The 15,840-nt window shown below is 52.1% G+C and overlaps 1 pseudogene; it reads left to right on the forward strand.

Annotated features, from left to right (window-relative positions):
• Positions 1-351: 351 nt before the first annotated feature.
• Positions 352-15,840, forward strand: part of LOC133345312 (leucine-rich repeat flightless-interacting protein 2-like) — a 33,596-nt pseudogene continuing 18,107 nt past the window's right edge.

Consider the following 15,840-nt stretch of genomic DNA (forward strand, 5'->3'; position numbering starts at 1 on the left):
GGTCGGTGTCATCGCGCAGTGCGCTAACCGCTCTACCTTTCAACCTCCTAAATGTAACGAATTATTGGCGAGTGTCTTCTAAGTTGCTTTATTACCACACCGACTGCCTGTGTTGTTGTTGGTGTTGTTGGTCGTGTGTAACGTTTGACAGGAGAGTAGAACGGTGGTCGCGGTGACGTTCACGAAACGCGAGACCAGGCTGGTTCATGTCTCTGATGAACCGCTGGGTATCATTTGTGGATGCGCGACCTCGCAGCCGAGTGTTCATTGAGCACGAGGAGATGGTTGGCTCTAGAGGGCACTGCAGCGGGCTGTGTGCCCAGGGACACACAATCGGCGACACGGAGACAGACAGAGACAGCGGGAGACGGTGACAGTGAGAGAGCGAGAGAGAACGAGAGACACGTGCACAACAGAGAGAGAGAGAGACAGAAACCGGCACGGGCACACAGGGAAGAGATCAGGAGAGAGGAGCGAAACGAGTGAAGCGTTACTCTCCCATCCCCGCATCGGGTGACATTCATAAGCAGAGTTCTGAAAAGCTGTGACGCTGACACCGTTGAGGATTCCAGAGCCCTGCAGTGTGAGGGTCGATCTTGCTTCTCACGACTCACGCACCATAGAACGGACCGTGGTAGACTCCACGCCGTTCGAATCGGTCGAAAGGCGAGCAAGCCGCTCCTACGACTGAGCCATCTCTGCACCGGCCGGGTCAGAGTCACCGCAGCGCGCCGGGATCGAAGGCGCGTTCACCGTAGGAGGTCATGGGCACCCAGGGGGCCGCCGGGAGGAAGCGCGCCTCCGCCAAGGACTACACCTTCTCGGCCGAGGACGATGCCCTCCACAAGATCTCCCTGGAGGTGAGCTCCTCCGTCAGTCACCACATCAGACGCGGGTAGCTGAGGTCTCGGGGTGAGGTGAGGTCCCACGTGGGGTTTCCCGTGTCTTGTGCAGCGCATGTGTCGTGTAAAGCTTGGCCAATAACTGGTTGTACATATTGTGTTATGTGCATGTGATGGCAGGGTGTGTGTGGTGCCGGGGAGGGTGTGTGGGGTGCAGGGCAGGGTGTGTGTGCTTCCGATTAGGGCGGTTGGCTACGTACGGGGCGAAAGAAGTTCACAAACGTACAGGGTGTATGTATGTATGTGATGCACGGTCTGTGGTGTAGTGGTTAGCGCACTGCGCTTATGACCAATAACAAATATCTGCACCGGTCTGGGGCCTCGTCTAGGTCGACTCAGCCTTCAAATGGGTACCTAGTTGTGGGGTGTAAAACATCAGCACGAGGGAGACAAAGGCGGCCGGGCGTGGTTCTAGCCCCACCACCTTCTCGTGTGAGCATGCCGGCCTTCACAGGTGCTCGTCGCTCACAGCACTTGCCCCAACAGTCTGTCGAGGGCAGGGTGTGCGCGTGGCAGGACAGGGTGTGCGCGTGGCAGGGCAGGGTGTGCGCGTGGCAGGACAGGGTGGTCGGTGTTGTTTCTGGAAGACTTTAAGATGTTTCTTGTTCATGTTTTTGTTTGTTGCGGTTGCACCCGAGTCAAGAGCCTCATGGCTCACAGGGTTATACGGAATAAATGAAACCGAAACTGAATTATCGCGAAGTGCCTTCTGCCAAAAAAACACGCAACTTTTACTCGGGGAGAAGAAGAGGGGGGGGGGGTGGCGGTGGGGGTGGTGGTGGCGCGTTCCGCCGCTTGTGTCAGTGTGTGGCTGCCCACACACTGCCACACACTGCCACACACTGACACACACTGACACACACTGCCACACACAGCCACACACACTGACACACTGACACACACAGCCACACACTGACACACACTGACACACAGCCACACACTGACACACACAGCCACACACTGACACACACTGACAAACACTGACACACACAGCCACACACTGCCACACACAGCCACACGCTGCCACACACAGCCACACGCTGACACACACTGCCACACACAGCCACACACTGCCACACACTGCCACACACAGCCACACGCTGACACACACTGCCACACACAGCCACACACTGCCACACACACTGACACACACTGACACACACAGCCACACGCTGACACACACAGCCACACACTGCCACCCACAGCCACACACTGACACACACAGCCACACACTGCCACACGCTGCCACACGGAGCAGCGGACGCTCTGCGCCGCCGAGTGCCACGGGACAAAGTCCGCCCGTCCCCGCCCCGTGCCTGCCTCGAGCGAAGCGGCCGCGTTTATTCTTAGAGCGGCGTCGCTATAATCGGCGCAGGCGGCATGCGGGTGGTTGAGGGAGCGGGCGGGTGGCCGTTAGGGACAGACTCCACGCAGCTGTCCACGGGGACAGGACCTCCCCTCGGTGGACCGGGTAGCACCCCCCCCCCACACACACACACTAGCACCCCTAGTGCCCCCTTTCCTCTCACGCCCCCCCCCCCCCGTCTTGCTCGGATTCAGACCGCCAATTGTAAAATCCGTACGAAAAGGTCGCTTGGGTGAGATCGTGAAATCCGCCAGCACCCGGCCACGGTAAATCCAGTGAGGGTTAATTGGTTTTTAACCCTTTTATCTGGCGACAAAACTGACACCTTTTTTTATAAAGAGTCATGTTTGCATTGACCACAATACCTGCAGTCGGAATATATTACGGAATACAAACTCTGATAATGTATGCAGGATAGTGCATACATTATCAGAGTTATGTTTTTTTTTGCATTACAGAATACAAACAAAAAACATAACTCTGATAATTTATGCAGGACAGTGCATACATTATCAGAGTTATGTTTGTTATTTGCATTACGACCGCAGGTATTGTGGTCAATGCAAACATGACTCCTCGTAAAAAAAGGTGTCAGTTTTGTTGCCAGATAAATGGGTCAAAAACCAATTATCATATTTTACTACTGGCAAATGAGGTTCCAATGGTGTTCCAGTGAGGATTGTTGTCATGTAAGCGAAGCGTGGCGATGGGTTACGAGTTCAGCACGCTGGAGAGTAAAGAGAGTAAACCCACAGCGAGGTTTACAACTCGAGTCCGACGTGAACAGCACGAGTCGTGCATTATTTGAGAGACTGTGTCCAGTCAAATATACGTCAAAAAGCCGTTGTCAAAAATATAAATATACTTTAGTTCATTTTATACGCATATTCCCCTTCTATATGTGTGCACATTTGTCTGTAATAACGGTCGTTATTATTTTTAAAAGTGTTAATTTTTGTATTCTTGGTTCTTACGGTAAAGTCACGTAGAACGAAAATAATAAAATAATACAACAATAAAATTCTCACGACGTTCCGATTGCAACACAAGCAATCATCATCAGGTATGAAAACCACAGCAATATTTTTATTTAATTATTTATTCTTTTATTATTTCCCTTCTACGTGACTTTACCGAATAAACCAAGAATATATATGGTCTTTCCAAACTTCTCTCTCTCTCGTGGATGCCCATCTGTCAGCAGTGTCACGAGCTCACAATCGCAGGGCTTCAACCCTAAACCTTCACCCCAAGTTGAATGATAATGCACCAGGTGCTGAAGACGGCCCCGCTGCCTCTCGGTTGCCGGCCCCGCGTGTGCGGCTGTTGACTTCACCGGCTGTCGTGCCGCGTCTCCTCCCTTCGTGTCGACGTCTGCAGGCAGAGGCGAGACTCGCCACCAAGAGGGCGGCCCGCGCCGAGGCCCGGGAGATCCGTCTGAGGGAGCTGGAGCGTCAGAAGAGGAGAGAGGTGCTGCGCGTCACACCTCGGTTACGCCAACAAACTCGTCCGCTGCTGCGCCCGTGCGCGACTCGAGCATTCGATCTCAGCGTTACATCATCATCGTCATCATCATCTGTGGTTACGTGGGCTGACGTCCACTCGCATTGACAATTAGATTTATTTATGCATTTATTTTCCTTGCGTTATCTGGTGCTCTAACTGTGTGACAGTCACGTGTCAAAGCATTCGCTAAATGATAATCATCAGCATCATCATCGTCGGCTTTATTACAACCACCTGCACATCTCACCGTGACCGTGCGCATTGAGCATTACATCGCATCTCTTTATCACGGCCTGCCTGGACAATTGCCTGCCACTGTTTTCATTCATTGAGGGGCTTGGAGAGAGGGTGGTGATAAGAATGAGTTTAGAGCCTTGGAAAGTGTGGTGGTGGTGGTGATTATAATGAGTTAATAGTCTTGGAGAGAGTGTGGTGATGGTGGTGGTAGTGATGATGATGAGTTAAGAGTCTTGGAGAGAGTGTGGTGATGGTGGTGTTGGTGGTGATTATAATGAGTTAAGAGTCTTGGAGAGAGTGTGGTGGTGGTGGTGATTATAATGAGTTAAGAGTGTGGTGGTGGTGGTGGTGATGATGATGATAATTAGACGATAGTCTTGGAGAGAGCGTTGTAGTGACGCTGCTGAGTTCAGAGTCCCCGTGTTAAGTCTGATGGACGGCACGGCATGACCAGGGAACTCGGCATCAAACATTCCACCACGCAGTGAACTCAAAGCGGTGCTTCCGGGATGAGCGTGATGGCGCGGTGCCAGGAAGTTCTCATTTATATTTACTTCAGCGCTGTACTTTATTATACGTGATTGATTTTGTCACTTGCATGGCCCACGTCACTCTGGCAAAAAGAGACTCACTCGGGCTCTTGATTTCTCACCTGGGTGCACAAAATCAACTTGAAAATTATCGGGGGAATTTTTTATTTCTTTAACTGTTAATTTTGGCAACTAAGAATGTCTCGTTTCTTGCTCAGTATCGTAGGGAGTGGGAGTCCAAGTCGGGAGACGTCAACCGCTGGGTGGTACGAGACGGCACCGCTGCTGCTGCTGCATGCACGCCGAGCAGACCTTGGGGCCAATCACAATGACATTGTCCTTGCAGCCCTGTGCGATTGATATGAATTGACGTAATGCCTTGGCGAAGCACCCCAAACCATGGGCCAACTTCCCATCCCGCCTCTCGCTGGCCAGAGCCCGTACCACCTCTGCCGTGGCGTGCGCGCTCCATCCCCGTGCGCTCTCCCTTGATGTTGTCCATCCGCACGATATACGCAAAGTCTGACAGCCGCCTCTGCTGCCATATTTACATTTGCGGTTGGCACAGTTACGCTTGTAATTGCCCCCCCCAGGTCTGACACTGAGAGAGGGCTTTTGCTGTTGGCTTAACGCCCTCGCGTAAGGGTCACTGCAGCAACGGCGGTGGTGTGAACCCGTGCCGCAGAGCGGACGCTGTGGTCTCCAAAGACGCTCCGAATATCAGCGGCGGCTCGTAGCGCGTCTCTGCACTTCAGCCACGCCGATTTGGTGGCTTCAAGTTTTCATCTCGCGATTCGGGAGGAGGTGGCCCTGCCCACGAGCCACAATCGTTCACAAAACCCGGGGGTTTGTTTTCGGCGGCCCTGCGCTAGAGGCTGGTGTGGGGGGGGGGGGAAGTGCCAAGTCACCACGCTGCTTCGTCTGGGCGGCGTGCTTTCGATGACTGAAGTGGCCGTCACTGCTCGGCGTTAGCCACACGCGGGGGCTCTCACAGCCATTGAAACGCTAACACGGGCTGCTCCTGCTGCTGCTGCTTGTATGAGAAGTGCAGGGCATTGATAAAACATTGCAGGGCGAGGCATCTGTGAGCCGACGCAGTGCAAAACACGACACGCACAGTCTGCAACTTTTTTCTCCATTTAAATATTGAATCTAATTCGCCGCTATGCCCTTATGGAATTCAACAAAAGCTATTTGACGACAGTTACAAAGCACGCGGTTGCTTTCTACGTCGCAGAAGTCAGTTTCCATTCGATGCAGGCGCATAAAGTTTCTTTATTTAGCTTTGAGCTGCGCATACATTTTCCAAAATACGCTCATGTTCATTTCGGAGGTTCGGCAGCAACGGAAACGTGGACCGCGGTCGTCTCTACTGTGTCCGTGACACGTAAATTTGCGTACACCCGGTAAATGTACGGATCTATTCGATGTAAAAACTCGAGCAATGGAAACGATCAGCAGCGAGAACGTCGTCTCTGCGACGCTGTCGCTGTGAACATCGTCCCACGCCCCGACTCCATGCAACCTCTCCTCCCTGCACCACTCCACCCGGAGGCTGATGCAGCCGCGAGCTTCGGCTACGACCTCGCGTGTCGCCCCACAGACGCGGGCTGGCGCTGGAGCTGCTCAGAGAGAGCGGCGTTGGCTTCGGCAAGACGCCGACGGCTTTGCCGCTTGTCGCATGGATGGGGGGCGTTGCGTGCGGGGTGGGGAGTTCACGTGCACACGCGGCGCTTGGCCTCCTTATCGCCGCAGAGCTTTGCTTCGGGAGCAGCAGCGACAAACATAAAACATTAAACAAACAAATCTCTTCTTTCGTTGTCACGGAGCGTGCAACATCCTTGCCGTGCCCTCCTTGTGCTGACGACACTGACCCCCGTCACCCCTTGGCAGGACGACGCGGAGAAGCACCATCGCAGGCAGCGGCGCCAACAGCAGGTGCGTGTTGCTGCTGATGCTGCTGCTGATGATGCTGCTGCTAATGCTGCTGCTGATGCTGCTGCTAATGCTGCTGCGCTCTCGGCCACTCGACTCGGCCAGCTGAGCCCGTGGTGTGCCACGGGATGCAGGGTGGCAGAGTCCCGGCACAGTAACGTCCCCCACACGCGCCACCTCCGCAGCATACAGCGTGTCCCTCCGTGGGGAAGCGCCACCGTTTTTTGTGTTTACGCCGGTCTCTCTAAACCAGGGATCGGCAAGCGGAATAACAAGAGGAGAAAGTTGTTCAAATTCGGTCTAAATTCGTTGTATATATACACCAATAAAAGACCCGCAACGCACGTTGTGGTGGCTACGAGATGGTGGGTCCTTCCTCGTTAGCGGCACGAAGCCAGCCCTCGAAGAGCCGCAGGATGACGACCCCTGCTCGAAACACGTCCTAGAACAATTTGCATCACGACACAAACTCATCCACTCTCGACTTTTGACAGGGCGAGGCTTTACAATTATGGTAACAACAAATATCTGACGTCTATTAACGTCGCATTTGTATACAATCTTTGAAGGGCGATACAGCGAATACTGAATGATGTTTTTTACTCGAGGCGTTTGCTGAACTTTATCGTATCTCGGTGTTCATGTTGCCTGGAGGCAGCCGAGCGCTGTGAGAGTTGTGAGCCCCCTCCAGGAGCTGTGTCTTGCTTCTTGGTCGTCACCTCCAACCGGTGTCTGTGTGTGTGAGTGAGTGATTGTGTGTGTGAGTGGTTGTGTGAGAGTGTATGAGAGTGTGTGTGAGAGTGTGTGTGAGTGTTATTGTGTGCATCTGTGTGAGTGGGTGTGAGTGTGTATGAGAGTGTATGAGAGTGTGTGTCTGTGTGTGTGAGTGAATGTGTGTGAGTGAGTGATTATGTGTGTGAGTGTGTGTGGGTGTGTGAGAGTGTGTGCGAGTGTGAGTGCAGTTCCCTCTTACGAGGAGCGGTGGTGGAGCGGTTAGCGCGCTACCCGGCGACCCGAGTTCGATTCCCGCTCAGTGACGATTATCTTAACCTGTCATGGGCCTCCCCTAGGTCGACTCAGCCTGAAATGAGTAGCCGGTGCGGTGTGTAAACATCACCACTTGGGGAGACAAAGGCGGCCGGGCGCAGTGTTGGCCACCCTACCCCCTCGTGTGCCGTACCTGCCTATATAGGTGCTCGCTAACAGCACTTGCCCTCAACAGTCTGGTCAGGCTACACGGGGGACCTTTGTCTTTGTTACGTCGTTCACTTCCCCCCCCCCCGTCTCCACCTCCCACCCCTCCCCATTCGTGGAGTTGGAGCCCGACGTTCGAGTTTCGACCTCCGGACACGGCAGCAGACAGGCACGTGGCGGGGACACGCGGACCGCGAACTCGAGCGTAGCGCTCTGTCTCACTCAAGCGTACAGATCCGCGTGGCAGGCATCGGTTCTTCTGTGAAGGCCCACGTGTATAGCGTCACCATCACAACCTTACATATTTTACTCGTCTAAATGTTCTTGGTAATTATTTCACAAAAGCCCGGAATGATGCAGGGTAAGTGCGAGGCGCTTATAAATGCCATGGCGTCTAAAAGCATCGAGATGCAAAACCACGAAGATTGAACAAAATCACTGGGGGGGGGGGGGGGGGGGGGGGAAACGCCAAAGACAGAAGGGAAAATCACAGGCGCCGTGAATAACGACCGTCAAAACCCCGAGCATCAACAGAGAGTCACAGGGACCTCGCCAGTTTATCACAACATGCTTGCAGCTGGCAGGGCCCCGACCGTGAGGAGTGGGTGGGTGACCCTGCCAATAACAACTGATAACCCAGCAGCATTTGTTGAACAAGGATGAGTCGTGATGAGGCCCAGAACTTCCACTTGTTTAAACAAAAGCTGTTGGTTAACATCAGCCTAGGAGGCCAAAAGGCGCATGGTAAGTTTTTTCATAATTTACGTTTTTTTCGGTTAGATTGCGTAAGTATTAATGTGTCGTTAAACCCACCACCACCCAACACAGCCGATTAGTAAGGTTTGTCAAGTAAACAGAACATGATTGGTGGAGAAATCCTCCTGATCTGTCTGTCGCCTGATGAAGCTGGTTGTTATTACTGGTGAAACTTCAAACTCAGATTGTAAATGTTCTGGACACACACCGGCGTGCTGTACTAGTAACGAATTGGCCACGTTCTGTTTACGTGACAACCCTCACTAATTGGCTTTGTCGGGTGGTGGCGGGTTTAACGACGCATTTATATTTACGCGACCTAACCGAAGGGTATGTTTACTTAATTCAACTTATCACCCATGATTCTCTACAGCAGGGAGTGACGTTTCTCCGCGTGGTGGTGTATTGCTTTGTGTTCCTTTTGTGTTGTCCGTGACAGTCACACAACCATGAGGGCAGGAGTCTCTACACTGGAGGAGGAGGAGGGGGGGGGAAGAGCATCTCACACAAGAGAGACCTCCTGGTGAGTCGCGTGATGGAGCGCTGTGATCGAGGGAAGTTCTCTTCCACTTGGGTTACCGGGCGGCCTGCAATCGAGCGTGTGAACTCGGGACGTGATTTGACTCTTGAGTTGAATAAGCCATCTCGTCCCCGCTGTACTGCACGCAACACAGACTGCCGTTGGCAGTCTGTGTTGCGTGGGCCGGTGATAGTCTTTAGTCGTCCATGTTGATACTTTAATAGTGATGATGATAATAATAATAAAGCCCGTCATTCACCAAAAGGTCTCAAGCCCTCTCAAGATTATTTTTAGGAGGGAACTGCAGGGTGGTCCAGATGTCTCGTGACTCACATTTAATTCTCTAAAAAGTGTATATATATGTAAAGTGAGGTTTATTTAAAACATAATTCAATTTGCAAGACAAAATCCTGTAAGGGGTCAATTAATTCGGTCACATGACATCTGGACCACGCCGTCCTATGGAGGTTATGACATCGGGATGCTTGTGCTTGGCTTGTGAGAGGAAGCCTGGGTGCCCAGAGAATACCCACGCGTGAAAAACATAAAGACAGCAATCGAAAACTCCACACACGGTGATTCAAGAAGACATTATCCATGCGGCCATCTCCTGGCCGCCCCTACAACCCGGATAGTTTGACAGTTTCACAGATCTGGCGTAGAGATCCACGACCGTTACCTGCAGCTGTGCACCATCCTGGATTTTCTGATTCGTATTAATAATGTCAACCTGCAACGTAGCCGCACAGTATTCATTCACCCTCGTAGCTAGAGAGAGAGAGAGAGAACGACTCAGAATTTCAAGGAATCACAGACGAGCGGGATGGCAGCAGCCAGCCAATAAGCCTGCAGCAACAGCTGCCCAAGCTCTGCGGCCCTCGACATATATGAAAGTGGTATCGGCCAATGACTTAATATTACACGTGTTGGATAAAAACCGGAGCACCCGGAAGAAAAAAAACTCACACATGCATGCGAGGAGGCAACGCTATATCCCACCTTCTCCTGGCAAGCCAGGATATCGGACCTCGATGCTCACAGGAAGGGAGTTTCCCAATGTTGGAGTGAGCCACCAACCCTAACTGCCTCCACGGTGCTGGATTGCAGGCCACGTGAATAGCCAACATTGGCCAGCTGTTGTACACCAATGGTGCGGCTGCGTCCATGAACAGACTGTGTTTTTACTTGCGTTCACTGCTGTTTATGAACAGAACGGGTCCTGTACCACTTTATAGGGGAAGTCAACAGTGGTGATTCTTGGGATAAACCCATCCCCACCATAGGAACGTGGAATTTCCATCGCTCTCTTTGCAGAGCTGTGAAGAAGAACCCAGCAACGATGCCTCACTGCTCATTCTGAAAACGAATCACTTTGACCTATCTTAATAAGCACTAAACACGGTATTTTAAAACGTGCAAATACAGTCCGGTGAATTCATAGCTTCCCAGTGTGTCTGTTTTTGTATGTTTGTTAAACTTTCTTCGCACCCTACGTAGCCAAGCGCGCTGCAACAAACCAAAGCGCCACGCGGCAACGCGAGACGAGCTGGGTGGCAAGGGCCGCGTGCGCGTTCCGCTGTCTGTCTCCCATAGCCGGCGCCAACCCTGGGCAGAGATTACAGCAAAGGGGACCCGGGTCAGAAGAGGAGCTCTCGGAGCGTACGTACCGGCCGGAGACGCACACCACGCTTGTGTCCACCTTGCTGACCACCCCCCCCCCCTATTGCTACGCCGCAATGCCTCTGTGCACACGTGCCTTCGTCTTGTGCGCGTGCGTGTGTGTCCCAGGGTGTGTCCTCCTCTGCTGGTGGACTATCCCTGGGTGGCCTGGGCTCCAGGTACCTCTCCTCGTCCACCTACTCGCTCCATCGGGTCCGTGTCTCCTCGCGCTTCCGTTCCCTTCTCTGTTGTTGACGCGACGCGGCGAAATCCCACGGCGTCTTTTCGAACTCGCACCGCAGGTTGCTTTGGCACGCGCACCCGACGGTGTTTGTGAAAGTCTCAACGTTTACATCATAGTTCCCATCGAGTAAAAATACAAATTATTATTATCATGACGTGTAAGGCCTTCGTGACAAACATGTGTGCAAGTCGACGAGCATGCGTACACATTTTGTGATTTTTTTTATCACCGATTCACGTTTGCCACTCGATCCCAACTTGCCTGCCGTAGTGTGAATGAGTTGCCTCGCTCTGTCTGCAGCCGTCCTATCTCTCTAGCGACGCAGTGACCACAGCCAGCGACTACAAGGTCAGTCGCACGCGACTCTCTCAGACGCGCCGCCGCTTCGCGCTTGACGTCGGCAAAGTCACCGCGGGCGCGCTCCGCTTTCCTCGGTCACTGAACGCTTCCGTGGCGCACCTGAGACACCGTCCACCTGGCCAAGGCCGACGCGGGCAGCACGAAGCCACTGCAGGATGCTGCTCATAGCTTCTGCGCAAAGCGAGCTGCCCTAACCCGCGCTTACTCTCACCCACTCAACCTCCATTCAACCTCTCACATGTCCATTCACCCTGACGCAGCCACCTCGGCTCACACCCTCCATTGTCCATCGGTTCCTCATTGAACTTCATTGCTTTCCGCGCGTGGATTGTCACTTTCTGTGTCGGATGGAGGCTTAATGAAGTGTAATTTAAAACTATTTTATGTGATTATTAACATGGGCCACGGCACAGTGATGTCATGCTCAAAATGAGCATGAGAGAGGTGCTCATCACCTGTTCGCAGCCCTGAGCCAGTGGTGGAAATTCCACATTCCTATGCTGGGGACGAATCTCTCCATCGGGCAACCACTGTTGCATTTCCACACGGTGGTTCTCAATTTTATCGACACGGGAGGGATGAGTCAACCCCCAAAATGGATTTGGACTCTCAACCTTCCGATTGCGAGCGACGCTCACACGCTCGCTCTCCCGCTGAGACAGCTGGGCACGGTTTCAGGGCCCTGTCGTGTATTCGTGTAGCTATCCGTCAGTGTAGTGTTACAGGATAGATAGTAGCAGTCACACGTGTGAGCGTGTGTGTGTGTGTACACAGAGCAATAGTTACCAACTCAATTTTGTGGATTTGACACCGACTAAAGAGTCTGCTTGACACTAACCATTCTGTGCTTGCCACTAAACCGTTGCAACACTCCCTGCCATGTTCCCGTACAATCTGTGGAGCGTGCATAGCAGCCTTATCCACGACAGCTGGAGGCACCCGGGCAGATCGAATTTGGTGGCCTACTGAGGCTTGACGTTGCGTCTGCGGCATTCTCTCACTGCGCCAGTGTCGCTACTTCTGGCCCAATGACGCCACGGAATCGGCGTCAGCTCCATTCAAGAAACGCGTGAACTTTTTGTGACCTACTGCTTAACGCGTCGGCTTTCGCGACCAATATTATTCATAATAAATGTTTTTTTTGGTTTGTTGGGGCAGTGAGTGTTAGATGACGTAATAACAAATGTGTACTCTAATTGTTAACGTTGTGGGTTTACTCTCGAACACACGACCGCTGGGCTGAAATGGTAACTAATTGGCGCGTTTTGTTCACGTGACAAACCTTACTAATTGTGTCGAATGGTGGCGGGTTTAACGACACATTTATATATTTACGCGATCGAATCCCCCCAAAAAACCTCTATTATGGATGATGTTGATCGCGAAAGCCTACGTGTTCAACATTTATATTACCTCGTGCACATTCAATCGTGCTGTTTGTAGTTGGCCACTTGGCATTTTGGGAATGTTACCGGCCTGTTGCTCAGCGACCGCGATTATCTTTGAGTTGGAAACAGCCGCTGCCTCTCTCCTTTGTGCAGCGCCCCGTTGTCTGGCAGTGTTCAGTTCGTTGTCCCGCCCCCCCGCACCTCCGATTGGCACGGTTGGCTAAGTTACGGTGCGATAGAAGTTAAACGCACACGCACACACGTGGAGTGGAGCGAAGCGTGCAGAGGCGGTGAGCCAAGGAACGCGTGGGGCTCGTGGAGCTGCTCGTCATTCCTCTCTCAGCCAGGGGGTGGGGAACCTTTCTTCTGCCAAGGGCCATTGGGATATTTATATAACGTCATTCGCGGGCCATACAAATTTATCAACTTAGAAATTAGCCCGTTATATTTGGTCAAACATTGAATTAACTCACCCCTGATTCGATGGCTGGAACTGCTTCTCTTTGGCGAGGCGTGCGATGTTCGCTGGTATTGATGATGTTGCAGCTACTCGCAACTGCTTTTCCAGGTTTGCTCCGAGATTTATTGAATTTCCAGTCCCGCCTGCGGTTGCCTTGGCAGGGCCACCAAATGATTTCGCGGGGCCTTACACGGCCCGCGGGCCGGACGTTCCCCACCCCTGCGTCTAAGCGAAGCCTCTCAAACGTTCCACGTTCAGCAAATGCCGGACGGCCGATTCCCGTTGCTGTGTTGACGCGCGTGCTATTTCGAGGCACCGATACGCGCACAGGGCCACTTAGCCGCCGGGCAACAGTCGCGGCTGACGTTTTATTTCCGTTCCAGCGCTTGGCTTGTGCACTTTGATTTGTTAGCTCGCCTAACCCCCAACGTGCCTGGTGGCTTATCCACTGCCCGTTGCCTTGCGCCGCAGTCATGTGTGGGATATTTGAGTCGTTAATGTTATGTTGTTTTAATTCATTCAAGGCGCTGGACAAATAATTCACTAGTAATAGGTTTTTATCCTTTCAACTGGTACAAAAACTGACACCTTTATACAAGGCATCATGTTTGCAATAACCACAACACAAGCAGTCAAAATGCAAACTAAAGAAACAACTCTGATGATGATAATGATATGCACTGTCCTTGAAGTTGATTGGTCCACACCCGAGACAGCTTTTCTTAGAGCCTAGTCTCCATTGGTGTTCGACCAGATGACGCCAAAAGGCGTATGAACATCGCTACTAGGGAGGTCAAACATGATGCCTTGTATAAAGGTGTCAGTTTTTGTACCAGTTGAAAGGGTAAAAACCTATTACTATATTTTGCCACTGGTAAAGGAGGTCTCATAGTGTAAATAATTCACTGTTTGTAGAGCAGTGTGATGGGATGAGTTGATGAGAAGGATGTGAGTACGTGATGACAAAAATCGGAACCAGTTCTTGGCCTCCCACGAGGCTGACTCAGTCTCGAATGAGTACCTGGTGCATTGTGTGAACATCGCTACTATAGGGAGGTCAGAAGCGACCGGACGTGGTGCTGTCCACCCACCCGCTCGTGTGCCATGCGGGCCTTCGTATGTGCTCGCTAACAGCACTTGCCCCAACAGTCTGTTTTAGGCCATACGGAAGATCTTTGGGTTAGGAGGAGAAGTTTTCACACTGAACCACAAACTCGACGACCTGAGTTTGACTTCACAGCCGTAGCCTTGATGAGTAGCAAGTGGTGTCTCAACCTAGCCTGAGCCCTCCCCTATGTTGACTCAGCCTTAAACGAGCACCTGGAGTGGTGCGTAAATACCACGTGTGCTGCTGGCAACACAACTAAGCGTGCCCCTACACAAGGAAAAGGAGCTCACTTGTGTCGCTTAAAATATTGAGATTTTTTTTGGAATGTTAAAGACGGGTTCTCATCATGTTTTGTAATTCTTGCATAATTTACATTGCGTAATAGTTCAATGTGTCGTCGTGCTAACAACAGTGACGTCATCTGATGGCCCGATTTTCCGATTGTATGTATGTTGGACTTCTTTCACACCGTACGTAGCTTACCCGTGCTAATCGGAGATGCACATGTGTACGCTGTATGGCTTATATATGTGATGGTTGAGGTGTGTGTGTGTGGGCCCATGTGTTCGTGTTGGCACAGTAGGGGGCACAGGTGGCACATCGGCCAGTCATGTCAGTCAGTCGACCCGTGGCACCGAGGTCTGCCCCGTGACCTCCTTGCCAGCGGGCGTGGCCTCAACGTGCACGTAGCCTGGCACAAGCGCCGTGGTGACGGTTGTTGTTGTTGTATTCGTGTGCGTGAACAAAGCCCTGGGAGTACTGCCTCCCATCGTCCTCTCGCTCCTCCTCGCGAGCCACCTCACGATCCACTTCGCGATGCAGCTCTGCTCGCCAAAGCCCCACGGTGAGTTGGCCCTCCCGCTCTCCGCAAGCCTCTCAACGCCTTCGCGGGCGCAGGCAACGCGGCCTGTCGGTAGCGCGCTCGCCCGTTCACGGCTCGAACCCAGCGGCCGCCCTGATTAATACTGCAGGTGTGCGAAACGTAAAAAAAAATTACGCGGCGGGCGCTTCACACTGGACGTTGAAGATCCAGCGACGTCATGCGGAAGAGTAGGCCATTGTGTGCCGGTGTCATTGTCCACATTTGTCACTTTTTAAACTTTCTGGAAAGCACTCACCTGGAATATACATTGAAGTCATCGTCGTTTCTTACTGCAAAAAAAAAACTCGCCAGTACCCGCTTTAAAAATAGCCATGTTAAACTTGGCAGAAATCCCGTTCTTGATAGAAACACAGGGTTGCAGGGCGATTGAGACTTTCCAAAGTAACGTTGATGTCCTCGCATCAACAACATATATTTAAAAATATCACATCCTCACATTGTACAAATATGGACGTGTTCGATGATATATCGAAATTGCTTGTTGTCATTCACCACCACGCATTAGCACGCTTGGCTTGCGTACGGTGCGAAAGAAGTCCAACGTGCATCACACGCAGCACAATGTTCGCGCGGATTGGTTTCGCGTCTCGGTGCGGCCGCATCTCAAGACGCTCTGCAGACAACGTGTACGTAGTAAAAGTACATGGGTGGCGAGCGATACATGAACCACATCTTTGCACACCCACCCACCCTGGTTCAGCAGGGCCTATTTCAAGGAAGTTTTAACTCCGAACTCAGGACTCCGGGGGTGCCATGTGTTCAAGTGTATGAGCAGGAAATCGTTTCAGGATG

The sequence above is a fragment of the Lethenteron reissneri genome, chromosome 21, assembly GCF_015708825.2.
Source record: "Lethenteron reissneri isolate LAM-NWPU_2019-01 chromosome 21, ASM1570882v1, whole genome shotgun sequence".
NCBI classification, from domain to species: Eukaryota; Metazoa; Chordata; class Hyperoartia; order Petromyzontiformes; family Petromyzontidae; genus Lethenteron; species Lethenteron reissneri.